Source organism: Poecilia reticulata, chromosome 18, assembly GCF_904066995.2.
Source record: "Poecilia reticulata chromosome 18, P_reticulata-male-v2, whole genome shotgun sequence".
Classification (NCBI taxonomy): domain Eukaryota; kingdom Metazoa; phylum Chordata; class Actinopteri; order Cyprinodontiformes; family Poeciliidae; genus Poecilia; species Poecilia reticulata.
The window spans coordinates 20,483,368-20,510,049 of NC_088847.1; the positions used below are offsets into that span (position 1 = coordinate 20,483,368).

Below are 26,682 nucleotides of genomic sequence, written 5' to 3' on the forward strand. Positions count from 1 at the left end.
AAGAGAGTTTCAACGGATACATTTCTGTTTTCCACTGGAATCCTGACTCTTCTGCTGATTTCCTTCAACCAGGAGCATCAGGACCACCACCAGCTCCTCCATCTTCTCCCCTCCTCTCACTTCCTCTTTGTTGTTGGAACATCTCCCTTTAACCCCCCTCCCCCTCCCTCCCCATCCTGTCTCGATCTCTGGATAGGCCACAGGCATATGACGGAAAGGAAATGGAGATAAAGGCAGAAAATCCGATTAATGTGCTGAATGAGGCACATGGAGAGAGCGAGAGAGAGAGAAGATGGGTGAGGAGATGGAGAAGAGGACGATCCGGGACAGGGAGGAAGGAAGGAAGAGCTGGAACAGGCTTCCTTTGTGCCACACTGTGGATAATTCACTTTATTCCCCCTCTCTCCCTTTCCCTTTTTAAAAGACATAAAGATATGATTCAACTGAAGGGCGTGGGTGAGCTGATTAATTGCCAATTAATGTTTAACGAGGTACAGCTGTGTTCAATTAACACCGCTTTTCTTGCTTCTTCTTTATCCCCGCTCAAATGTTAAACCTTCACCTCTTCTTCCGCTCGGTTCCTCAGGTTTTACTCGAGAGGGGCGCTTCGTGCGCCGACGTTCGGAGGAGCAACATCTGAATTAAAAGTCGCCAGAGGAACGATGCTAATCCGGCAGAGACGGAGGTGGAGGTGGTGTGAACACGCAAGGCCCCAGACGTTCACGATAAACCGCACAGAGGAAGTAAAAGTGCTGTCAAGAGTGTCGGTTTTCACGGCTTGCCCCGAATTCTAGTCTGGATTTAGTTTTTTTTTAACTTTGACTAAGCCGTTTCCATAATTAAATGTTCTTTGGTTTGGTCGTTTAGGGCTGTTTGACTCTGACTGGTTTACCTGTTCCAGTTCAAATGAAGCATAAGCCACAGCATGATGCTGCCACCTCCATGTCTCACTGCAGGATGGTGTATTCACTGTATCAGTCCGATAGACGGAAGCTGTCAACATGTTTGCTTGTGATTGTTGCAGTCTGAAATAATCAATTTTGCGGCACCTTTTTCATGACGTTGAGGTCAAAGTAGCTTTTTTTTAGCTTTATTTTTGGCCATAACAAAAAATAAGCAGCTTTCACAGAAGTAAAGTTCTGAAGAGTTGACAAAGTGCAAAAGAACAATTCCATTTGGATTATTCAAATTACCACAAACTATAAGTACAGAATATCTCTTGATAGGTTTAGCAAAAAAGAAAAGAAAAGAAAAGGGTAAATGTTACCATTTAGCACATGCTTTCATCTTTCAACACGTCGCGAAACAGGAAGTTGAGTCAGAAAAGGATTCAGGAGATTCGTCAAAATTCCGGCGAGAGCAGTGATTGGTCAGATTTGCAGAAAAGTCGTGATGACAGCGAGTCTGTGCTTAAACTGCGAATGATGGCTGAATTTGCATTAGTAGTTGCAATCACAACTTCCTGGAGGAACTCGGTAATGTGCGCCGTTCGTCTTTCCCTTTGGCGTTTTTGCCATAAAACGTTAAATTTATCCTCGCCTCACTCTCGTTTCAGCTCCTTCAGAGCCGTCACCCTCAATGACATCGTTGTTTTTATTAATCTCTCTTTTAATATCATGTATAAAATCATGTATTGCCTCGCTATGAGCCACAGTGGCATGAGCAGCTGCTGATGAGCCAGGAAGAGTCGAGTTTTCTATTTTCGCTCCATATTTCACGGATTAGCCGCCTTCCTCTGTCTGCATGTGGTAACGTGCGGACGACTTCCACTTTACGCATTTATTTTAATCTGGATAATTTTCACAAAGTCACTCCTGCAGTTTCTGTCATTCAGCCGAGCTACCATCTTGTTTTACAGTTTGAAATTAGCTGGACTTTGAATTCAGGTGATTGAAATAAAAGCAAATTTTCAAAAATATTTTCCATCATTTGTAATTTCTTTATAAAAAAAAATAAACAAAGGGAGAAAATGATTTATTAAAACCTGTTTAGAGTTGATTAATGATAACTGGAACATCATAAACTGAAGTCTGTTTTTCAACCCAACATCAATTTCCTGTATTTTGCCGCTGCAATGCGATGTTTTTCCTTCTCTATGTAAAGTGCTTTTAGTTGCATCGTTGCTGTAACGTTCTATCTTAATAAACTTGCCTTGACTTCTGAAGCCCAATTTATGTTATTTGAGGGAATCGGAGAAAAAGAGACCGAACAGAAACAGACGTGACATTTCCAGATTTTGTTTGCTAAAAAGTTCTGAGTGCTACTTTGCTTTGATGTGACCGCAAATGTTTCGGCAAGATAAAAGTTTGTGGTTAAAATGTAACGAGGTGTAAAAGGGCAAAAGCCACCGAGGCATTTTAACTCTCCATCATGTCTCCGGTTGCGTCTCGCTGACCCAGAGACTCCGCCTGTGTCCCCTCGTTCTGCTTCCGTCTCTTTCGTCCCGACTCGTCGTCCGTCTGGACAGCTCCCCCCCCCCCCGTCTTTAACTCTCAGCTCCTCTTCAGGGCTGACATGGATACGCCTGCAGCACTGCATTGCGCACAGACATGAACGTAAAAACCAGAGCAGGAGCAACAATGGATGTAAAGTGTTGCTCCTGTGTGCTGGAGTGAAAGTGTGTGTGTGTGCGTGTGTGTGTGTGTGTGTGCTGCCGGTGTGTTTTTATGAGCTTTTTTCCCCCCTCTTACTGTTTTGGCTTTCATTACTATCTGATACCTCCACCCATCTGCTCACAAAGGAGAGCGGGACACAAGAAAGGAGGAGAGGTGGAAGAGTTGGCTGTCACTCTTCATACTCGCTCCTCCTCTTCCTCTTTATCTGCTCTCCCTTTCTTTGTCCTACACCTCCCTGTTTGCCTCCACCTCTTTCTCTTCCTCCTCCTCATCGCCTCTCCTCTCCTCCTCCTTTCATCTCTAGATGCAGGCAGAATGGAGCTCGGCTTTCTCTGAAAACCCAGCAGGTGTGCGGTGTGTCTAATTGTACGCGAGTGTGTGTTCGACTGTGCGAAATGCGCTTTATGGTCTCGCCTGGTGTGCGTATGTGTGTTTGTGTGTTAGCTGTGAGGAGTTTGTATTAGGCATATCTTGTTTCCTCGGGGGAGCCCAGGCCCATTTCCACTGTCTGCTGAAGCCAACCAACCCAGAAGTGCATCGATAATCTATTAGAGGAGAAACTCAGTCACACACACACTGGCTGCTTACCTGCCACGGCTGCACACACACCGGGTGAGAGAGTGGGTTGTAAGCGGGTGGGCCAGCCTGAAAAATCAAATAAAAAACAGACGGTAGAAATAAGTCGGAATCAAGCGGTGCGATCAGTTTTATAGAAACACACAAATTTGTTCACGTTTTTTCATCACAAACATTAATGCTGCGATGCCTGGTATTACCGTAACTTAATGCATGACAGGAAGCGAAACAAAAAAGTAGAATAAACCTCAAAGTTTTTTGGGACTGTGCAGGTTTGGGACCAGGTTTGCCCACAAGTAGATGAAATACTTGGATACTAGAGAACCCATCTTAAAACTGCCTATTTTAATAGTTCAAAATATAAGTTAACATGCATTATTATAGATAATGGAAATCATCCAAGCACCACAGCAAAGCATGATATCTACAGCCTTTGGGCTGTTCAGCCAATCAGCGCCACGGAAAATAAATGGCGCTTCTGGCATCGAGTCAAGTAGCATCAAGTTTCCCATGTTACATCTTCTTTCAAATATTTTAGATGCTCTATGAGAAAATCTGCAAATGCTGAATTTCCGCAAATAAACTGGAGATGCACAGAAATATTCGCAAATAATGAAGCACAAACAGGCGACGGTTCACTGCGAAACACTGCAGCTGAAACACGGAGGCGGCAGCATCATGGTCAACTGTGCGCTGGATGGAGCCACAGTGAAAAAAGAGAGGGCAGCTCAAACTTAAAAAAACATTGTGTTAAATGTTTATTTAATGTTTAATATAATCAGAATGCTTAACATTTATTACATATATGTTTGTAAAACTTAGTACATTTACATTTCTACTTTACAACTTAATAAATCAACTTGGACAAATTTATTTCATTTTGACCAAGTTAACACCGAATATTTAAATAGTTTCACCTGTTCTCTTTATTCCAGTGTACATGCAGCAACGCCTGGTTTAGATCTCGGGTGAGCAGCTCCAGTCCCTCCAGGGTCAGTGTCCTGTCCTGTAATTTCTGGATAAATCCCTGAATCAAATAGCTTAATTAAAGGCCTTTCCATTAACCCTTCTTTTGATTCTGGTGTGTTGGAGCAGGGAGGCAGGTAAAAGCTGCAGGACTGGAGCTGCAGACTTCTGCAGGTTCAAGTGTTAGAATGGCCTAGTTAAAGTCCAGGCCTAAAAGATTTGGGAGATGGATTTGTGCAGATCCTCTTCGGTCAATCTGACTGAGTTTGGTCGATTTTTCTAAGAGGAATGAGGGGAAAAAAATGGGAGGAAAGCAGTTCTGATTTTTTACTTTGTAAAAATAAAATACAATAATTTTCTGTCCCTTTTGTATCTTCAGATACATAAAAATCCCAACAAAACATGAAATACATTCAAGTACGAGGCAACAGACGGTTTGAAGCGCATAAACAAAATCAACACATAAAGACATAAACAGAAAAGCGATAAAGTTAGCTAAATCCAAAATAAATACAGATAAATATAGTTTCAAGGTTTCTTAAATGCCGTTTTCTTTTGGATGTAATTCTGAAAAGGTCTAAAAGTGATTTGTGTTCACATACAACACCGATTCAGTGTGGAAACCTTAACCCCACTGAGCTGCATTTTCCTTTAAAAGAATCAAGTTTTTAAATCTCTCAACCTTTGCTCACCTTTGCAGTTGCAACAAATAAAGTTCTACATTTAGTATCCTGGAAATAAAAGCTGAAATGTTGATGCTTCACATTCAACTTTAGAGTTTAAAGTTCAAAATGGTAATAATAAAAAAAACATATTTCCGAATAGTTTTGGATCAGACAATCAGAGGTAGAGCTCTGAAGACACAAATCCTTAATCAAACTCAGAGATGTGAGGGCATGTTAGCAGACAAAGCACAAAATAATAATAATTTTGTGAATAATCTGACGTAATCCCATCTTTGAAAATAAAGAGACAAACTAATGAACAGGACTTGATGTACGACTCGGAGCAGCAGCCATGACAGCTGCCAGACAAACACCCACAGTGATGATATTCTTGGACATCCAGGCTGGCAAAAACAGCGACGGACAAACACACACACACACACACACACACACACACACACACACACACACACACACACAGCACCAAATAAAACACATAAACAAGCCACAAGCATGATGTAAGAAGGCGCAATATCAGACATCACATAATTGAAGCTAAAGCCTGTGTTTTTTCCCCCCGTCCAGTTAAGTGGGACAGCAGCTAAGCCCTGAAGATGGAGCGTGTTTACAATAACAGCGCCGCGCTCAGACAGAGACGCAGAGCTTTTACCGGAACCGTACACAGATACTTTACAGGTTCTCTCTAAAGTAATTGGCCGTTATTCAACGGGACGTCGCAGGCTGTAGCTGCAGATTAAAAGGCGGACATCTTTGTCAATAATAATCATCTAGATGCAGAGCTATTGTTAAAGCGATGAAAACAACTCGGAAAAGCCTCATCGTCACGTTCTCGAGCGCTGTCGTTTTCCAACTTTGATCTGAAGTTGTTTTTTGGCTGCATACTGTGGTTGGACAGCCAACATTTTCTGTTCATACCTGCTACAGGTACAGCCACACTCTTGGGTGTTGGAGGTTGTTACTGAGGGAAGAAGAACCAAAGTTGATCATTTTTATCGTCAGTGAAAGTTTTTCTTTTTTTTTTTTAAATGATGGGATACTTAATACCAAACAGGCACCAATTCATACCAATTAAAGCACGTTTTTGTGTGCATTTATTAATTAATTTATTTATTAATTTACTCAGTCTGGGGTGGGAAAATATGGTTAGAAAAGTCCAGAAAGTCTTTAGTTTGACAGGAAGTCATAATTTGCTGCATTTGTTTTACTAGTAAAAAAGAAAGCGTGTGTGAAATACAATCTACAATTAATTCACATGTGAGATGCATCACTGTTTATCTCCAAAAACGTTGAAAATGTCTTAAATACAATGTAAAAATAAACAGAGTTCGAGGTTAAAGTACACGGGCGCAAATTATTTGTTTACAGGTCGGAAACGGGACAGAAATTCAACCGAGACACGTTTCAGATAGAAATATCAGAATATAATCATCTTTCGTTTAAGCTGCCAAAGTAAATCTTGTAGAACTTCAAGAGCTCAGAGGCATTAATGAAGCGCGTCCGACGCATCAGAATGTATTCTTTAGCTTATCAACACCTGACACACCGCTGTCACAAATTTATCTCCGAGAACAGAAAACCCGAGCAATCATTACAGGAAAAGCTTTAAAATTCCATCATCCACCGTTTTTCCTTTCTCTCGTTTGTGTTTTTCTTCTTTTTTATGTGGTTAATCCCTGGATTCTTGCCTTCTGGAATTCCTCCACAGATTATCCTATGGCTTAAACTATAAGGAGGACAGGAGAGGAAGAAGAGGAGGAGGAAGGGTGGCAGCTCACCCTTCACTTCACATCTCCCAACTTTCTCTGCATTCTTTTCTTTCCCTCTCCTGCGAGGGACGGAGGGAGACAGACAGCCGGACTGACTCACAACAGCCCCTGTGATCAGACTGACAACATGGCCTGGGGGCCCACAGAACGGCTCTATATAGAGACACAGCTACTACAGAAAAGTGAGACGAAGAAAAAGATAAAACACAAAAAAAAAAAACAAAGCTGAGCCCCCGGGACAGAGCCTTGAGGCGCTCCGAGATGGTGACACAGCAGTGGCAGCTTCCCCTCCGGGCTGCAGGAAAGACCCAACCAACCAGCAGCTTTGAAGCTGCTCCACTCCTGTTTACAGGCTGCCTTTGTTTGGCTGAAAACAATCCTTGCCTCCCCCCCCCACCTCCAATTTACAGGGAGAGCTGGCTCTCGTACAGTGGGACAAGCGTGCATTTCGTGACGAGGCGGAGCGCTCCGCGGTGGGGTGAGGCCGAGGTTATCCGGCCAGAGCGGCGTCTGACCGAGGGGAAGGGTGAAGGAGTTGAGCCGCTATTTTTAGACGACGTGTCATTTAAGCTTTCGGTGCGTTTCCTACATTGTGGCGAAGGGGTGAAACACAAGCGGGGGACACGTGGACGACTCGGATTCAGGAGCTACTGTACGCACCGCCGCCGCACTCGCAGATCCCAGAGTCACCGAAAACAAACAATTGACATTGCAGACGAGGGAAATGCATCAACAGATCTCAGGCCTTCCTTACCGGCGCTTTCGGGAAGTGTGTGCAAACAGTCACGCACTCAACGTTCGCTGCCAGACCACGGCCTGTGTGTGTGTGTGTGTGTGTGACATTACTCGACCTGCGGGGCTGAGGAAAAGCTGAGAGAACTAGAGAAAAGTGATGCACAAAAGAGAAGAAACGTGATGCGAGATCAACGTCTTATCAGGGGAGGATCGCGATGGAGAACATATGGAACGTCTTTCCTCATCCATCCCATTCCCCTTCATCCCACACGTGGGAATTTTAACTCCTCGTGGAGTTAACTACCAGCTAAACTTTTATAATGAGCTTCCTCTCCTCCAACTCTCTCCATCTTTCATGCTTCCCACTAAACCCACTGGCTTTCATGTCGATGATTTACTCGGATCATGCAGTCGGTCGGCCCGGCTAGCTGTGCTCGTTACCGTGAAGACATTTCACGTGACGGCTCCACGTTCTCAGCGTGGATAAGCATGGACATAAAAAAACAAAACAAAGTGGCTTTACTTCTTATTCCGTCACCTTAAAGAAAACAAATGAACGACTCTTTAATATTCACGACATTTGTCTTTGGTTTGCTCGCCGCATTTTCAGTTTTTGGTCAAGTCATCGATCGCATTAATCCTCTCGACAGCTGGACTTTTGTTATTACACACTGTGAATTGAAGAATATGTCTTAAATCTGGTTCACACTCGTCCAAAATTACTATAAAAGCATTTTTGCTCTATACCACAGTGCTAAATCCAAAGCCAATGTTAGAAGTGGTTCATAATTAGTGGAAAAATCAATAAAAACAAAACAACAACAAAAGTGGAAACAACTCTTAAAATTATGTAATAAAAAAACTGATGGAAAGGTTTAGGAAAATGAGTCTTGAAAATAGAAAATTTGTAGAAACCCTGTCTCTGCTTCTCTAGTTAACAAACCCATGCACAGATTAGTAATCTGCTGCTCCAGAAGCAGCGGTGTTTTGCTTTTGTGGTAATCTGTGAATGATCCAGATTGGGGTTTTATTTGTGCCACAGAACATAAAACCATAAATTATCGACTGACTGAGGAAGTTGCTTTGTCAATTTTTAAAAATCTATTACAGTCTAGCAAGTATTTATTCTAGACATTTGCTAAAATGTCAAAATATTTATATTTTAGGTGTCGTTCTTTAGCTTGGCTGCAACAAACCTGGCTAATAAAGCTCATCCTGATGTTTTGCCAGGAGCAGAAAAAGGTTCCTGCCTTTACGTTTCTGTTTAACCAACTAAAAGCAACTAAATCAGGTTGTGCGTTTATATCAAATGTTTGAGTAAATGCCACGAATCTGATATTTTTACTCAATGCTATCATTCTTCTGATGCAAACAGGGAGAGATTTAATGAACTGCATTTTTATTTCTTTTGGAAAGTTGCATTTTCATTCTTTCTGGGTTTGCTGAAAACGTTGCACTCGTCTCTTTAAAAAAAAAAGCCTAAAATGAAAAATAGGAAGTTACAGCAATTAAAAGCAAACAACAACAAACGATTGTGAGGAGGAGAAAAGTTTTGGCTTATTCAGCCATGATGGAAGAAGTGCAGTGTACCTGTCCGCTCCATCAGCAGCACAAAGCAGTCTAAATAAAGCAAGAGCATATCATCTGTCTGACATTCCTCAGAGAGCCTGTTTGGTCTGAAAGCGGCTCATAAACAGCTGACACAGACTTGGAGGTTTACAAAGAAGAGCACGAGTACAAAAACAGGGTTATGAGCAGCAGGACCAGAATTTCAAGAAGGATGTGAAAAATGTTTGGCAGAGAGGAAGATATTTACCTTCTCCAAAAAAAATATATATATATTTTTTAAAACCCTGCAAAACGGAACCTGTCATGTTTTCTAATGCACTTTGTTTTGCTTTGGTTCATTAGATGTGGTTCAGACAGAAAAACAAAAAGGAAACAACGGGACATCAATGGAGGGAAGCTGAGGTCTGAAAGCTGCTACCGATTCGGCTTTGATGTGTGCAGCCCTGACCTGAGAAAGGACGAGTCGGCGAGTGTCAGACGGGGACACGGGCCGAGTCGGGAGGAATTTACAGCCCGCTTCCATCACAGCGACCTTAACTCCCACCAAAACCCACATCAAAGCTGTCCACTTTCAACAACACGCATGTGGCAAGTTGTGTTTCATTAAACGAGAAGCTGACTTTCATTAACACCAGATGCGAGCTCCGAGAGCGCGTCTGGCGAGATGTCGGCGGATGAGGACGAACGTCAAGATATGGGCGAAGCTGAAATACAAAACATTGTTGGGATGTTAAGTAATTCGGACACATGTAACCTGCACTCTTATGATTTATGCTTCCCATTAAGCCCTCAGCTCCCTCCCCACCCGGGGTTCACGGCGGCCATTAATATGAGTTATAACGGTTTTAATGAGAGTCGTGACAGAGTCCGTGCGCCTGGTCCCTGACTGCGTTGCTAAGGTGATGCGCGCGAAGCTGAGGGAAAAGCTAAACATTACACACATTCTCCAAATCACAAGACTTCACATTTCCCACAGCGAAGAGAGGAGATTGAACGCGGAGCTGGAATCGTGGAGATGTGCTCAAGCTGCCGCTCTGCTAAAGCACAGAGCAGAGTGAAAGTAAGTTGGGCGGAGATGACTCGAAATGATGTGAAAGCAATAACTCTGCTGTACATGCTCGGTGATTAGAAATGTGTGCCACGCTGTTTCTTACAGCTGATGAGCATGTCTTCCTCTCTATACCTGCGATCTTCACGGCGCTGCAGGTTGGTTCTCCGACTGCGTCGCGTTCCCTCTCAATGCATCGGTCTGCTTTTCAGAAACACAAGCGGCGTGATTCGAGCCTGGTTTATTTTTGTAGCAAATTTTCAGTAACAAGGCAGCTGAAAGCGCTCTACGACATAAAAACCTTGATCAGTATCCAATTAAGAAACAAACATGACATCAAATGCAATCGTGCACGTCGGATGTATTGATCGATGTTGCAGCTGTTAGGAATCAGAGGCAACTCCAACAGGTGGGGGTTTAGTGTTGGTTTAAAAGTTTTTTTGGCCGTTTTGCAGTTTTCTGGAAGTTTGTTCCAGATTTGTGATGCATAGAAGCTGAACAAGAACCAGAACCAAACATGGAGAAGCAGCAAAGCAGATCTGAACTAACAGACCCATCCCTCAGTTTTAGCTTTTTTTTTTTTGTAACATTTTAGATCAAACAAAGATCTAAATTAAATTAAAAGTTGTATTGAAATTATGATTGATTACATTAATGTGGCAGGGGGGGGGGGAAAGCTTCCCGAACCACTTGGTAGTTTGTGAAAGTATAACTCCTCCCAATTGAATTTTTTAGCAACATTTTCAGTTCAATTTCACTGCCGGATTTGAAGCATCAATAAATTACTGAGACAGAGTCTGGTTTGAATGAAGAAGGCGAGAGACTGGAGGAGAAAAGCTCCGACAGGATGAAACCCGCGACTGGCTAAAAAAGAACATGAAGAAACGGCTTCCAGTCGCCAGAGAACATCTTGTAGGTCCCTGAGATCTCGTTTGCAGCTGGGTTATGGTGTAAAACAATATCCTGGGCTTTGAAGCTCTCACAGACAACTGTTCAATCCATCATGTGAAAACGGAAAGAGGAGAGCACAGCTGCAAACCTGGACCAACTAAACCAAGCTCAGCACAGCCAAATGAAACTACCTTAAATGTCCCATTACCTTCTGAAAAAGAACTTATGATTATTTTTTAACAAAGAATTAAAAAGTTAGTGAACGAATCAGTTTTAGGTTTCAAAACAGGATGGATACATTTTCCTTTACGTGATGTTGATGTTTCCAAACAAGAAAAAAAAATCTAAAAAAAAAAAAGATGACCGATACATTTATTGTTGTTCTGTTGTTGAAGTTCAATTATTCCATAAGAAACAGAAACTGTTCAAAACTTGTTATTTGAGCTATATTTTAAAACATGAGTAGGTTCTTTGACATTTTGAAACATTTAGAGCCACAGAGCAGAGCTCTGCTTCAACCTGTTCATTTCTGTTTTCCATTTATCATAAACGTGTGTTTCGTACACCACTACGCTGCAAGCTTGGTTTTAAACCCTTGCTAACACTTCTACGCTTTATATTTCTAATTATAGTTTTTACATGCATCTGTTCCTTCATATAAAGATTATTAAAGGCCAGAAACGATTTTTTTTTAAACGGATCCCGGGGTGGATACGTTTCAAAACACCGGTTTTATTATTCCGTGTCTACATTTGAGCAGCGGGTCTTTAAAAAAAAAAAAAAAAATCACTACCTTGTAGCTCCCTCACCTGTTCGCCCCTCACTCTCAAACAAGCAAAACATGGAGCCGTCCAGACTTTATTCTGTTGTTTTGGGTCCTTTTGTTCCAGCGCTACAGCGCCACCGATTGGTCTGGCATACTAACTGCAGCGTTTTCAGTGGCGCTCCATCCTGGCCTGTAAAACGCACATTTATTATTATTTTTTTATTAATCGTTTACACAAACGCATTTGTAACTTTAACTGCTAATCCTATCTTTTAGGGAGTTATTCTGACAAACAAACTAAACTACATTACAGATTTGGAAACAAATCAGTTCAATTCTAAGAAATTGTATAAATTTATGAGCAGAGGACAGGGCTTCAATCAGAAGCAGCCAAGAGGCTCATGATGACGGTGACTTCAACACAGGATCTGAAACATTTTCTTTCAAACTGGGCTACATTTGCAAGGAAGAACTGATAAAAAAAATGACTGTGCTAGAGACCTTCCTCACTTAAAATCCAAATAAAACACACTCGACTTTGTGTCTTTGCACTGTTGCAAAATGTGGAAAGGTTCAGGCAGGATAAATACCTTTGCGAGGCACTGTTTATACATGTGGGGGAAATAAATCTGGTGTGTGTAGCTTATCGGCTCAGCCGTGAAACTGGCAGAGCACCTGAGGACCTGGTAACGTTTTTAAAGCTCACAGTTCAGCTCAGACAGAAACAAGGCTTCATATTGGGTCACAGCGCTACAGAAAATCAACATTATTCCACTGTGCAAACATGGCCTTGCAAACAGGCAGGAGATAGCTCTCTCTGTGTGTGTGTGTGTGTGTGTGTGTGTGTGTGTGTGTGTGTGTGTGTGTGTGTGTGTGTGTGTGTGTGTGTGTGTGTGTGTGTGTGTTGTCATTTCATGTTGCCAGCAGCAGACGCAGCCTCACTGGGAAGGCGTCAGGGCTTTATTTATTCATCAACCTTCCTGGAACGGGCAACAAGAGACAAGGTCAATACATATTGTACACATGTGTGTGCACACACACAGAGGACACACACACAAACACACACATGTACTCAGGCCACCTATAGACCAGTATACAGTAAATACTTTGCTGGGATCCCTCTGCCAACACGTGTGCTGTAATGAGTTCTGCTCAGAGACTTGTTGGCCGAGAATCTGAGCCCAGAACGAACACAGACCCCGTTAAATAAACTCGCGATGCATTTCCTCAATAAATGCCCCACATACGCTGACTCAGCACACAAAAAACCCCCCAAAAAAACTGTGGAAAAAGTGGAGATGAAGAGGAAAACAAAGGCGGAAAACATGCTTTAGGAGGAGCTGTGTGCACACAAGCAGAAGAAAGAAAAACACACACACACACAGGCACACACACCTCTTTATGCACATTACTTTACATCTGGCTCCTCTTAAAGGAGTAGCGTGAGCTAAATGTGGCTTTCTGAGTGCGATATGTTCAGCCCTTTGAAAGAAGAAGACTCAGCGTGAGTGCGTGCAGAAGACACACACACACACCCCCCCACAAACACACACAGTCGCTGTCAGACACACAAACCACATGCAGCTGTTCTGTGTCTGCTGAAGGGCCACGTGAAGGACAACAACACACAGTTACCAACAGAGGTTGATGCATATTTGTGTGTGAGCTTGGAAGAGTCACAAGTTTTGGTTTTTTTTGTTGTTTTTTTATTTTCTTCCAGTGGAGATCCTCAGGGTGTGTGTGTGTCTGCTTGGTGCGCAGCGACTCGCAGGATCTGGCTGCAGAGTAAAAATAAACCTGCGCGTCAAACTCGATTGCGGAGTGATGATGAAACAGCTGTCCCACCTCTATGCACAACGACCGTCGCTCAGCGCCTGCACTCCTTCGGGTTTCTGCTGGACGTCCGGTGGACTTTATCAGCAGGATTCTCCTGAGCGAAGCGAATCTCACCAGATTACTGAGTGAGGAGGAAGAAGAGGACGAGCGCCCAGAGATGAAGGGGCTGCCTGGTGTTAAAGTTCGGAGCTGACCACGCAAAGACTTCAAACGGTAGATAATTGTAGATAAGTAGATATTGCCTCCCCTGAGCGTACACAGAGGCACTATCAGTGCACAACAGGTCAGCGCGCCCCAGAGTTTAACACCAAGAGACTAAATGAAAGCTGCTATCTGTCCTGCAGATGTGCAAACTCACATTTACTTAAAAAGAATCCAGCTGAATGAGGAGGTCCACCCTGAAACCAGACCTCAACATGCTAAAATAATTCTCCAAATGTTATGTCAGCAAGCTATTTCTGCTCTTGATACTAAAGTGCAGGCCTGTTCAATCAGAAATAGACTGCACTAGTGGTAAAACTTTATTTGAAGGGGTGTGCATAAAATATGACATAACACCTGTCATGAACATAAAGAAGCCTTTATGAATGTTTGTCGTAAAGTGTCATTCAGTAAATAATGACACTTTTAATGCAAAGTTGCTCTAAAAGTTGCATTAAAAATCCATTAAAAGTGCCAACTTTGCATGATTTTGTAAATTATGATAATTTAATGCAAAATTGGCATTTTTAATGGACTTTCAATGCAACTTTTAGAGCAACTTTGCATTAAAAGTGTCATTATTTACAGAATTACACTTCATGACAACTGTCAAACATTCATAAAGACTTGTTCATGTTCATGACGGATGTTATGTCAGTCTTATGCACATACCTTCAAATACAGTGTTACCGCACAAGTTAAACTGGAATGTGAGGCGTGCAGGGAGGAAACATCGTTCATGGAAGTAAATCTGCATATAGAGCAAGGCCGGGACTTCCAGAATAATTTTTTTATTTTTATTTTTTTTGATGACAGATCAGAAATCATGTTTCATATGAACCATTCAACATTCCAGGAAAAGTTCCTTTAATGTGAAACCAACCATGAAGCACAAAGGTGGGAGTGTCATGGTTTGGGAAAGCTTTTACTAGAGTAGGATCTGTCCAGCTCATCATGACAATGACACAAAACCCAAAAACGAAAGTCCCAGACAGATTAACAGCACAGATCTAACCATTAGTGTTCTTTCTGCTTTAAATAGGACATTGTAATCGACAAAATGAAGGCGGAGGATCAAGGAAACACGTGAAAACAAGGATCGACTTGTGAAGTTCTACGGAGGTAATAGAAATATAAATTCCAGACAGAAATCGTATTCAGTACCATGAAGAGTTGACATGATTCGCTCTGACGTCTCTCCCTTAAACAAAATCTCCCCGTTTCAGGGTTAATTGGGAACTCTGGTGGGGAGGTTGGAGGAGGTCAATGAGGTCAGGAGGAGAGGCTGAGGAGCAGGAGGAGTGAATCTGGAGGCCACAGCAGTTCACAGTGTGGAATGTGGGCTCAGCGACAGTTTTATCTCAGAGTGCGCCCACAAATTTGTGACTTTCAGTCAATCAAAACTACAAAAAAAGGAACGATTATCATGAATTCCTAGAACAAAGTGGCTAGAATAGTTCACAAGGTAAACTGTATACAGTTAAGTTTTTCCTTTAAAAACAGAAACACCTTGCTTTATCCATTAAGAAGGCCTTCAGCTTTAAATTATATGTGATAGCACAGTAATGATACTAATTATATTTTCAGAAATATGCTTTGAGGAACATGAGTGGACTGACTTTTCTTAGTTGCAAAATGATTTTTCCTTTTGGCTGCACATTATTTAAAAAAAAACCTAAATCCTACTAAACGAGTTTAAACGAGTTTAGTAGGATTTAGGGTGTATGGAGATGGATGGATGGATGGATGGATGGATGGATGGATGGATGGATGGATGGATGGATGGATGGATGGATGGATGGATGGATGGATGGATGGATGGATGGATGGATGGATGGATGGATGCTATTCCAATTTTTAAACTACATTCCATATTTGGAAACAAATCAACTCTTGAGAAATTGTAGTTTTTTTATAAGCAGAATTGGGGGAAAAAAAGTACAAGCAGAAGTTTTACATATCCAAAAAAAATAAAAGCATTAGAAATCTAATCTATCTGCAAATGTTTCTGTCTGAGCTGACTGAGTCAAAAGACCTGAGAGCAAAGACTCTGCTCTCTACTTTTGAAAACGGAGCACCAGTTGCTCCTCCTCCCGCTCCATTGTTCAGGCACTCATGCTCATAATTATGCTTTAGTAGGCAGAAAATGCAGGTAGACGAATCAAAACGGAGAACAGATCCAGTTAGACAGGTAATTGTGCACATATTTACCCATTTGGAATGAGCTTTGACAGAAGTGGCTATATATGTTATTCTTTCATATGAAGTGTACATCATGGGTTTTCAAACCTATTATGAGACAGCCAAGCGACAGACAGAGCAGTAATTGGAAAGTTATGAGAAAGGAAAACAAAGCGGAGAGAGCGATGTGAAAGAAGGAGCAAACAAACAGAAGATGACATTCGCTTAAGGTTCGAGACAGACGGGGAGGGAGCCGAAGTCAAGCAGCAGAGAAAACACAGGAGAGAGTGAAATGTCACAATAAACATTTAGCAGGAAAGGCGTCAGGAAAGGAACATTCATCTGCCTCCATCGCTCTCCAGTCGGCCAGAGCTGTTCGAGGCAGCAGCGTGGGTGGCGGAGGAGGACAAGGTGCTCGCGTCTCGGCAGAGAGCGACACATGCTAACTGGTCTGAACTCGGCGGCTAGCGCTACCCTTTATGGGTTGCGCAGCTGGTTTGATGTGGAGCCCACACACAGCGGCGGGGATGACGAGCGGAGTGCATCGGCCACACCGCCGCAGAGGGAAGGAGGAGGATGTGGGAAGAGCCGGGCGGTGTGACTGTTTATGTGAGCGTTAAGAGGGCCTCGTGAGAACTGGATGTGTGCGAACGTGATGTGGGACGAACGGGGGGTACCGACATGCTTGAGTGTTACTGGATCTGTGCGTGTAGCTGGGGGGTGGGGGGGTTAAAGCCCACGCGCTGGCCCAAACATACGCGCAGGTGGGACAACAATGGCTTTGGCTGTGAGGGTGTGGGAACAGATTAATGCGAGATGAAACACAGGCGGGACAATGAGAGCTGAGAAGACGGGTCGGAGTTCAGGTGAAAATGATTAGTTATCGAGAAGCCAAAAAACTGTAAAAATAAAAATAAAAACAATAATAATAAAATAATAAAAATCCAGCAGCAGGCGGAGGAGAATGATGGATCTGGCCCCGTCCCAGCTTTGTCTTTGGTCTCAGGGGAGGGGAGGCTGGCAGAGGCAGGCAGCCAGGCGGGCGGCTCCTGGCCCCGCTCCAGGCCACACACTGTGCCATGGTGCCCGGGAAAATGGCCCCGGCTGACGGGTGGTGGAGTGATCCCAAGTCCAGCCCTCCCGAAGCACTTCAGCGTGGCCCCCGGGGGGCCCATTGTGCCCGGAGCTCAACCACTTGACACATCTGGTCCCTTCAATTTGGCAAGGACTCATCCGCCATGAAACCGTAGCCGCGGGGGCCCATAAAGCTGTTTGCGCAAGAACCTGAACCTGGTTGTACAAACAGCGGAGTAAATGTTACAAGTCAAACATCTGAGCGATGCCTTGTCCACAGTTTGTGAAGCAGTTAGTCTAAGGCGGATTTCTAATGGAATCCCGACACATTTGGGATCCAAAGTGGGATGGGTCCTTTAAAAGGTTATGAGTTAATAATTTAATTTTGTGCACACAAACAGACCATTTCATGCCCATTTACTGACACCTCTTGGTATCAGTTTCTCTTTCACGATAAGTATTTTCAGGAATTACGGCTACGAGTAGCAGTAAATACACCCAAATCTAATTTACAACCTAATTTAGTAGTTTATTTTCTTAAGACTTTGTATTAAACCCAATTAAGGCTGAGATGGACTTAAAAGTTTTATCACCACTATTGTGATAACAAACATGATGATAAGGGTAAGATGATTATAACAGCAACTCAAGAACTAGGCTCTCGTGTGAATTCATTGACTTTTCAAAATTATACATGCAGACAATAGATAATAAATCTTTATTACAGGATCCGAAGTGGGAAAATGGATTTGTACCATTTTAACCCTGGGCTTAAAATGGTCACCACCTATTAGTTTAAATCTTTGAGATAAATCCTCGGAGTTTCAAAAAGGACAAAGACAATTCAAATGTTAAGATTATTAATAAAATGATTAGAAAATCCTTTTTTTTTCTTCCACTTTTCTTTTTTTTTTACCAACAACAAAAAGTCGTTGAGCTACAGACGAGGTTTCGGTGACGATCAAAAAGCGGTGGCTCTGGATCTGATTTACTAACCAGCTGGTTGTGGAAATTGCCACACATGAACGTTAAATATTCAGATCTTAATGATGAATACTTGAAAGGTCTGTTGTTGTTTTTTTAACTGTATTCTTGTGAAAGGAAACATCTGCTGAATAAGAGCAGGCACAGTGGTTCTGACTGATGCAATCATTTGTGGGTAAAATGTGTGTTTGCGTGTGTGTCGGTGCCAACTAATTAGATCTCTTACAGCAGCTTCCAACTCAGACAATGACATCTGCCTAATTAAGATTTTAACAGCTTATTTTCCCTCAGCCAGCAGGTTTAGCAGAACCACGAGTCGACTTGGCTCAGTCGATAGGAAACAGACTGAGCAACTTCGAGAAAGTGGGTCAACTTCTCTGAACTTTGAGCAACATAGAAATATGAAAACTCACCGAGACTGAACCAGTGCCAGTAAGCTTTTATAAGACTAGTATTTGCAGGAAGTGAAAATTGAAAGTAAACAGATACAATTAAAATGAGCTGTTTTCAGCATGTTGCTTTGAGCCTCTGGTGTTTTTAAGACTTTCTTAGATAGAGCTGCACTGGACCCCCGCCTACTCGCAGTTCATGTTTTCACATATTTTCTGTAGAACGTAACATGATTATCATAAAATTCAGAGAGTAATATTACATTCCGATTGCTTGGTCACAATCGAAGGAAAATGTGTTGTTACCAGCAACCCTTGCTGAGCCCTGCCCCTCACCTAGTAGAGCTCCAGCACGTTTGGTCAGCTGGTTTTACAGCTGTATGTTCTGTACAACAGCTGCTGGAAAAGTCTTTTGATGCTGACTTCCCATGCAGAAACCACTTACTGCATTCTTGTTGGTTGTGCAGGAGGCTCCACTTCTGCTTTTCAAAGACGTACAGTTGCGTAATTTCGCATCCGTTTTCACATTTGAGTGTAAACGTTGAGCTGGAGGAGCGCGGACATCATCAGCTTATTTGAATTTAAAGTGAACATACGTGCTAATAGAGCTTGTTCTGAAGGGAGTTCAAAATAGGCAGAACTGACCAGACTAAATATCATATCTAAGAATGATTTTGTGCAATAAATGTAATGAACAGGTTTTGTATTGCCTGCAGACTCATCATAACTTGTTCTAAGAAGCATAATTGATCAAATAAAAAATATATATATATAAAAGTTGACATCCACAAAAGGCTTTTGAATAAATCTTTAAAGCAATGATGAACATGGAATTGGAAAAGGGTAGAATACACGCAACAAAATCAAAAACAAAGCAATGTGTTATCGCATAATGTCTTCATTTATGTGTGACAGTTTGAAGGCGGCTCAATCCGACTGTTTTCCAGTATCCTGGATAAACCAATCGGATGCAGACCGCAGAGTCCAACACAAGATTGCACTACTATTACATCACAGAAAACCAGGATGAAAGATGCTTTCTAATTCTAAATACTGTACATTCTGCCCCTGGGTGAAGTCTGCGTGGGTATTCAGACCCAGCGTTTCCAAAAACGACCTCGGTGTTGATCCTACAATCACCGAGTCTCGAGTTACGGCCGGTCCTTCTTCTCTCAGTCTCCGCTGAGGTATAAGGTTACCACTGGCTCCAGACTCTCCTCCTGTTCCCCTCACCTCTGTCTCACCTGACCGGTGGAAGGCACCGAGCATGGGATGAAATGTGAGGATGAGAAGCCGGAGACCGGATGGAGGGAGGAGGAGGAGGACAAAGACGGTGAATGAAAGGGTGGAGTGGGAGTAGACAGGCAGAGATTTGTACAGCGGGAGACAGCGATGGGACTCACTGATTGTCTTGTCCACCTGCGAGACTGCTGCTACGAAAACAGACAAAATGTGGAGCAGGATCTCAGCAGACTGAAACCTTAGGAGGAAGATGGGGGGGCCCCCACACGACCTCTTCATCGAAATATCCTGGGGGCCTCAACAGGGTCGGGCACACACACACACACATTTGTGCACAAATATTCACCTCTGACCTTTCCCCTCCCCCCAAATGAGCCCCACATAGATGAGGTCATCCAGGAAAACAGGAATGGAGAGACGGCAAAAGGAAAAGGAAGTTTGTTTTTCCACAAAAAACGTCAGTTTTTAGACAAAAGAAAGTTTCTCTGGATGAGGCTGAAGTCAGTTTTTCAAACCAACAAAACAAAAATCTTGACGAGTGGAAAGTTTTTAACTGCAGCTGCTTCCTGCTGTGTTTCGCAGACATATTTACCCACTTCCTCTCACGAGAAGCAAATATTTATGAGAAAGAGAGTTCTGTTCAAAACTTTGAAAATCACCCCTACGCGTTTTGCTTCCAAGGAACCAGATTTGATCAAAAATACTGAAAGCTTTTCTGTCTCTCAAGCTTGTTTTCTTTGGTGATTTTCACAGATTCAGCAATAGCAGTGGCATGTCTTTGAGGCCAACTGCTGGCAAAGGGTCAAAAGATTCAAATTAAGATATGTAGACGCAGAACCAGTCCGCTCCCTCAGTCTGGACACACGTTCATGTCCTCACGCCATTTCCAAGACATTGTAGAAGTCATCATAAAAACCACCCCACACAATTAATTTATGCCACTGTTGTGCACTTAATCCAGTCTATCGTTCCATTTTGGCTGTAATCTAACACAAACAGAACGTACTCGGCGAAAACAAGAACAAAAAAATTAGTTTAATTTTTACAAGGATGCTCAAACCAATGATACCAACTAGCCTGTCACTTTATTTAGAGACTTCTTTGATCCTCTTATTATTATTTGTTTGTGACAGGCCTAGCTACATTTTCCGGTGTTGCTAGAAACCTTTAATGACTTGTGAAAGCGCATACTGCTGTAAGTGTGGAATCTGTTTCCATACCAAATCTCTGTCCAAACCACCGCTAGCTAATGCGATTACAGTCAAGACTAGGAAGCAAATCAAAAATTTTCTTTTTCGACTCAATGTAGTTTATTCAGATCAATAGTGTCAATTGCATACAACAAAAAATGTAAAATGTGAAATAATCGCTAAATTGTAACTTCTTCACGGGTCCTAAATGGACTACAGTCGACCCCTCGCTATTCATGGATTTTTCTGTAAAACATCCATCCATCCATCCATTTTCTTGCACCCTTGTCCCTCAGTGGGGTCGGGAGGGGTTGCTAGTGCCCATCTCCAGCTAATGTTTCAGGCGAGAGGCGGGGTCACCCTGGACAGGTCGCCAGTCTGTCGCAGAGCAACACAGGACACACAACCATGCACACACACATTCACACCTTGGGGCAATTTTGGAGAGGCCAATTAACCTGACGGTCATGTTTTTGGACTGTGGGAGGAAACTGGAGTACCTGGAGAAAACCCACGCATGCACAGGGAGAACATGCTAACTCCATGCAGAAAGACCGGGGCCGAGAATCGAACCCAGAACCTTTTTGCTGCAAGGCAACAGCTCTACCAACTGCGCCAATGTGCAGCCCCTCTGTAAAACATAAATCCACATTATTTGCAAAAAAAAAAAAAATGCTTAGTCGTAGATCCTAGAGTATCTCTTCAAATAATCAACAGGAACAACCAGTTTAGGAAGCTGAAACAAGAGGATGCAATGATGCTTCTGGCTGGCATTGGCAAAGCATCCAATCCTGGAGCGGCATTTATTTTCCCTGATGCCCGATTGCCTGGAGGAAGACCGTGAAAGTTAGCCTCTGCGGTAGTGCCAAGATAGTTCTCACTGTGCGTATTTGCGCACATTTGGCATTTAAAAAAACGTAGAATAGGCAGTTATGAGTGTTTTTAGACGGTATCTCACGTATTCGCAAATTTCAGCGATTTGCGGACAGCTGTAGTGCTTAACAAAAGCCACAAGGAAATTGCTTTAAAGCAATTCAGGTGGCAATCTCAAAGAATCTTGATTTCATTTTTGGTTCATTTGATTTGTTACTGGATCATCACTGACCAGTCACAATGAAATGTAAAGGTGGTGTCAACAACTTAGCAACTTCTGCGCTATATTTAGAAACTGACTGACACTCATCTGGTGATATCATCAATAATCTTCACTTGTTGTTCATCTCAACTAATTCTGCCCCTGTGATTTTGTCAAACGACAGAATCTGCTCTAATCCGCGTCGCCGTGCACACACACACTCACCTCCAGCTTTATCCCTTTCTTTTGTTGTCCAAGTCGTCTGCAGCCGAGCTCGTAATAATGGCTGCAGACGCAACATCAAAGGCCGGCTACAAGAGTCGGTCGTCCTGTTTTTATTTGCATTCTTTTCCCTTCTTATTGATGCTAAATTGGGAAAAGAGGAAAATGTGCTATTAGCAATGCTGGGTTGAAATTCGGGTTGACGTTTTCACAGGCGGTAAGATTAAGACAGAAATAGATCTGGTACAAAAGAAGAAGGCAGAGAGCGGAGTCAGAGGTACAGATAGTTTGCAGATGAAAAACAATTTGGCGCATGCTTTACTCTTCCTCTTTCTGACTAAGTCTTCTTTCTTCCTTCCAAGTCGATGTTTTCCTGAAGTGTGTAATCCTCTCTGGTCTTTGCTGTGCTTTCATCTTTCTCCTCCCTCCGTCTTTCAACATCTTTTAAGACAGCAGATTCCTCCTTCATCGCTGCAGCATCTCTCTCTCTCTCTCTCTCTCTGAATTTCGCTCAGCAGCAAATCAGATTAATAAACAGCCACTGTGATGCATTAGGGACACGTGCAGTTGTGGTGGGAAGCGGCGTAAAAAAAAAAGTGTTTGTTTTTTTAATTCATCGTGGCAGTTTTTACACTCGGCATCTGATCCACTGAAAGAGTCTTGTAAATGTATTCTTTACGGTCTTTCTGGTCAGCAGTGGTTTTCACCTTCAGATTCCCCAAATGCTTGCAATTTTATGCCCTGCTTCTTACTGTTGAATCATCAGCTGACCTTAATTCAGGCAAGCTATGCCTGCAGAACATCAGATGTTTTTTCTGGGTTCTTTTGTAGGTTGTTGTGTAAAAAAAAAAAAAAAATGTTGCGGCGCATTTACAGCACCGTTGCGGAGCTCTATGGCTACTTTCACGCAGCAGGTACACTCTATCCACTCTATCAAACATCTCCTGGCATGTCTTGGTGATATTAAATCTTGGTTGGCCTTGAACTTTTTAAATTGTAATGAAAACAAAACAGAGGTGATTGTGTTTGGACCCAGTGGCTCCTCTGAGTCCTCCTCTGTTGACCTTGGACCTTTGGAGGTATATTTTAAACATGTTATTACAGATCTTGGTTTTAAGGTGGACAGTGATTTTAAATTGGACAGCCAAATCAGAGCCGTGGTTAAGTCCAGCTTTTATCATTTAAGGCGATTGGCATCAGTGAAATCTTTTCTTTCCAGGCAGCGTTTTGAAACAGTGATCCACGCTTTTATCTCGACTCGACTGGATTACTGTAACGCACTTTATCTGGGAGTCAGTCAGTCGCTGCTCTCACGTCTGCAGCTAGTACAGAATGCTGCTGCACGACTTTTGACAGGAACTCGAAAGAGGGAGCATGTGACCCCTGTCCTGGCCTCACTTCACTGGCTGCCTGTATATTTTAGGATTCATTTTAAAATTATTTTGTTTGTTTTTAAATCACTGCATAATCTTGCCCCGGCTTACCTCTCTGAGCTTCTTCACCCCTACGTACCTTATCGGTCTCTCAGGTCAGCAGATCAGCTGCTCTTGGAGGTACCAAGATCCAGGAGGAAGCTCAGAGGGGACAGGGCTTTCTCTGTCATAGGTCCTAAGTTATGGAATGACTTGCCTTTGCAGGTCAGAGAGGCCCCTTCACTGTCCACTTTTAAAGTTCGTCTTAAAACCCATTTATTTTACTTGGCTTTTAACTCCTGCGGTATCTAGTTTTAGAGTGTATGTTTTTGTTTTTAAACTGTAAGAGTTTTTATTTTTTTTATTATGCTGTGTTTTAATGTACAGCCCTTTGTATCAGCTGTGGTTGTTTTAAAGTGCTTTATAAATAAAGTTGGTATGGTATGGTATGGTAGGTAAATTTGGCCCTTATCGCTTTTTCATGCCGTTCTGAATGGTCCAACTCCAATCTTTTCACCCAAAGACAAAATCTGATTTATTCCTCCCCCTTATGTGGTGCTAAATCGGATGCAGCAGTTTGAATGGTAATGTTACATTTTATTTAACTCTTACATCATTGGCGTGAGACAAGAGTCAAAATTCTGCAGACCCATCAACACAGGAGGTAAACATTATCGTCGGCTACCGTTGCTCAGAAACTTTAAAATCGGTCCGTAGGCGGCGGCGGCGGCCATTATTACTTCCGTAAACGATAAGCAGATGTGTGACGCCTGTTCTTCTTCTGAGCTCACGGGTCGCTTTCACGTCGTAAAACGTTCACAAAAAGGTCTGATTCACAGTCGCATTTAATTAGTATGAACAACAACTACTCACTCACACAAAAATTATTTCAGAAAAAAAAAAACATCAGGACCTGCCAACATAGCCTAGTTGCAATTCAAATCCTAGAAAACTGACTCTTGGTTTTCTGTTTGTCCATAGCCAAGTAAATGTACTAATATACCCCTCTAATTTAATGACTCTATACAAGCAACTACTTTATTCAGCTATACTGTAATTGATTAAGATCCCTCTATTTACTGGCAGACCTATGGGCAACTTAGAGTAATCCAATAACAGCCATGTTACACCAGGTGAAGGTGAATGGGAAGAACGTATAAACTCTATGCAGAGACCCTGGTGCTACCAACGTCGTTCAGCCCTCTAATTCACCAAGATGCACGTGAATCCTGATCTCACCTTTTGAGTTGAAAACTTTCCAATCGTTGCTTTCTTTTTGAGTGACCGCTACATGTGTGTTCTGGGTCGACGCTCTAAATCAATCATCACTACTTCCTGAGCGACTTCCACCCGAGTCCTTGGCAGCCTTGCGCTCGATTTGATTCACTTTTACATATTTTTTGACTTCGAAGACGGAAATGGATTAAAAACCATCAACGTCTGAAAGCCCAAACACTAAAACTAAAGTTCAAATAAAGACCTTAAAACCTCCTTTCCGTCTTGAAAACTGGCCATGGCTTCAGACTTAATGTCTGTTTTGGAAGAAGAGAACAATTCCTGTGACTTCACCGCTGACAACCACGTCTACAAATACATGTTAAGAGCTCTTAGGAGAGCTTTTACTTCAACCCTGTACTTTGTTTGAGCTGGAAAGAAGGAAAACAAGGACTACAGAGACTCGGCGCTACAGATGCTTTTTGCTCCATCCATTTCTGTGTGTGAGTGAATGCATGTGTGTTGCTATTTTTAACCTCCATGGCAGCGGCAGCAGCAGACTCCTTACTCCTCTTTCAGCAAGTCCCAGAGACTTTGCGCCAGCGCAGGAAAACTCTCGGAGCGTGTTTGCCCGGGCACGTGTTCGTTTCCATTGTTGCAGAGGTGGAAAAAAAAAAAAAAAGAACTCCTTCTGGAGCCTGAGGAACAAAGCATGCCTAAACGTTCTTGTTCCTGGAGATTTTTGTTTCTATTTCCATGGATGCGTCACTTTGACGTTGTGAGGAGAAGAGACAGAGACAAAGCGTAAACACATGCATAAACAATGACCTAAACGAAACCGGTGGGAGAACGAAGAACCAGATGGGACTCCTGCTTTTGATCTGATCTTTTTCCACACAAGCACACGCTGCCATCAGGACACCTGTAATTCCTCTGCTTTCACATGGACACAGCACAGACTTTCCCTCTCAACTCTCCTCACTCAGCTTCTCCTGATAGGATGGATTGTTATGAATGGGTCTCGGTTTTATAGCCCTGTCAGCAAAGTTTGATTCATAAAGTGGGAGAGGTTGCCCTCATGGCTCTCGTCGGCTACAATGGATGCATTTCATAAACTTACTAAACACACACGCACACACACACACACACACACACCTACACACACACACACACACACACACACACGAGGGTTTGAAAAGGAACAAAAGAAAGAGGCAATAAATGACAGAGGAAGTCGCAAAACTGAGCATTTGTGAGAACAAAGAGAGGATGAGAGTCAGGAAACAGGAAGTGTAGATGGAGGAAATGAGAGGAGGGAGAAAAGAGGAGGGGGAAGGAGAGAGAAATATGCAGATGCCTCGTTTCCGCTTTGGTCCACTCATAGGGTGACGTATAATTTTCCCCCGTGTGCAAAAACAAAATAAAAAGGATGCTCTTTGTGTGGTTCAGTTTGATTGTCGACCATCAATGCTCCAGTGTCACAACCCACATTTCCTGGTTATCCAACCGGCCTCGGCTCTGCCTGGGGGACGAGGAATCCGATATCAGGCAGAGGCTGGTCTGACTCATCCAGGAACTGCACCACACTGAAATGATAATGATGCTCTCGCAACAAACCCCATTCATAAAACTGTTCCACAGCCTAAAACCAAACAGCGTGTCATCGCCACACAGCGCTTTGCAAGAGTATTCACGAGCTTCAACTTTTTCACTTTTTGATTCGTTACAGTCACAAACGTCAAAATGTTTTATTGGGATTTTATGTGATAGACAAAATGTGGTGCATGATTGTTAAAACTTAAAAAGTTTTTTGTTTATCAATTGAAATCTGAAAAGTGTGCTGAGCATATTTAATCTGCCACCTTTAATGTAATATCAATGAATAAAAAAAATTAAAAAAAGAAGGTGTCAAATAAGACAAATAATTGGCTTTTTTTAGCCCTGTAATTGAAATTATTCCCTGATTCTTGTGAAGCTGAAATACATCAACGCAAAGCTACCTCACACGTTACTGGCTGGTGTTGGCAAAGCAGCCAATCCAGG

The 26,682-nt window shown here is 42.6% G+C and overlaps 1 protein-coding gene and 1 long non-coding RNA gene across 3 annotated transcripts in view; one reads left to right on the plus strand and one right to left on the minus strand.

Moving 5' to 3' along the window:
- kdm6ba (lysine (K)-specific demethylase 6B, a) overlaps positions 1-26,682 on the minus strand; it is a 107,967-nt gene that overhangs the window by 66,669 nt on the left and 14,616 nt on the right. For both annotated transcript variants that reach the window (XM_008435559.3, XM_017310482.2), the window contains exon 3: positions 3,204-3,260. The gene's annotated coding sequence lies outside the window, so the exon portion shown is untranslated. The remainder of the gene's footprint in view (positions 1-3,203; positions 3,261-26,682) is intronic.
- LOC145548935 (uncharacterized) lies at positions 14,517-15,259 on the plus strand. The gene is made up of 2 exons (XR_014084881.1): positions 14,517-14,777; positions 14,882-15,259. It is a non-coding gene; the product is annotated as an uncharacterized LOC145548935 (long non-coding RNA).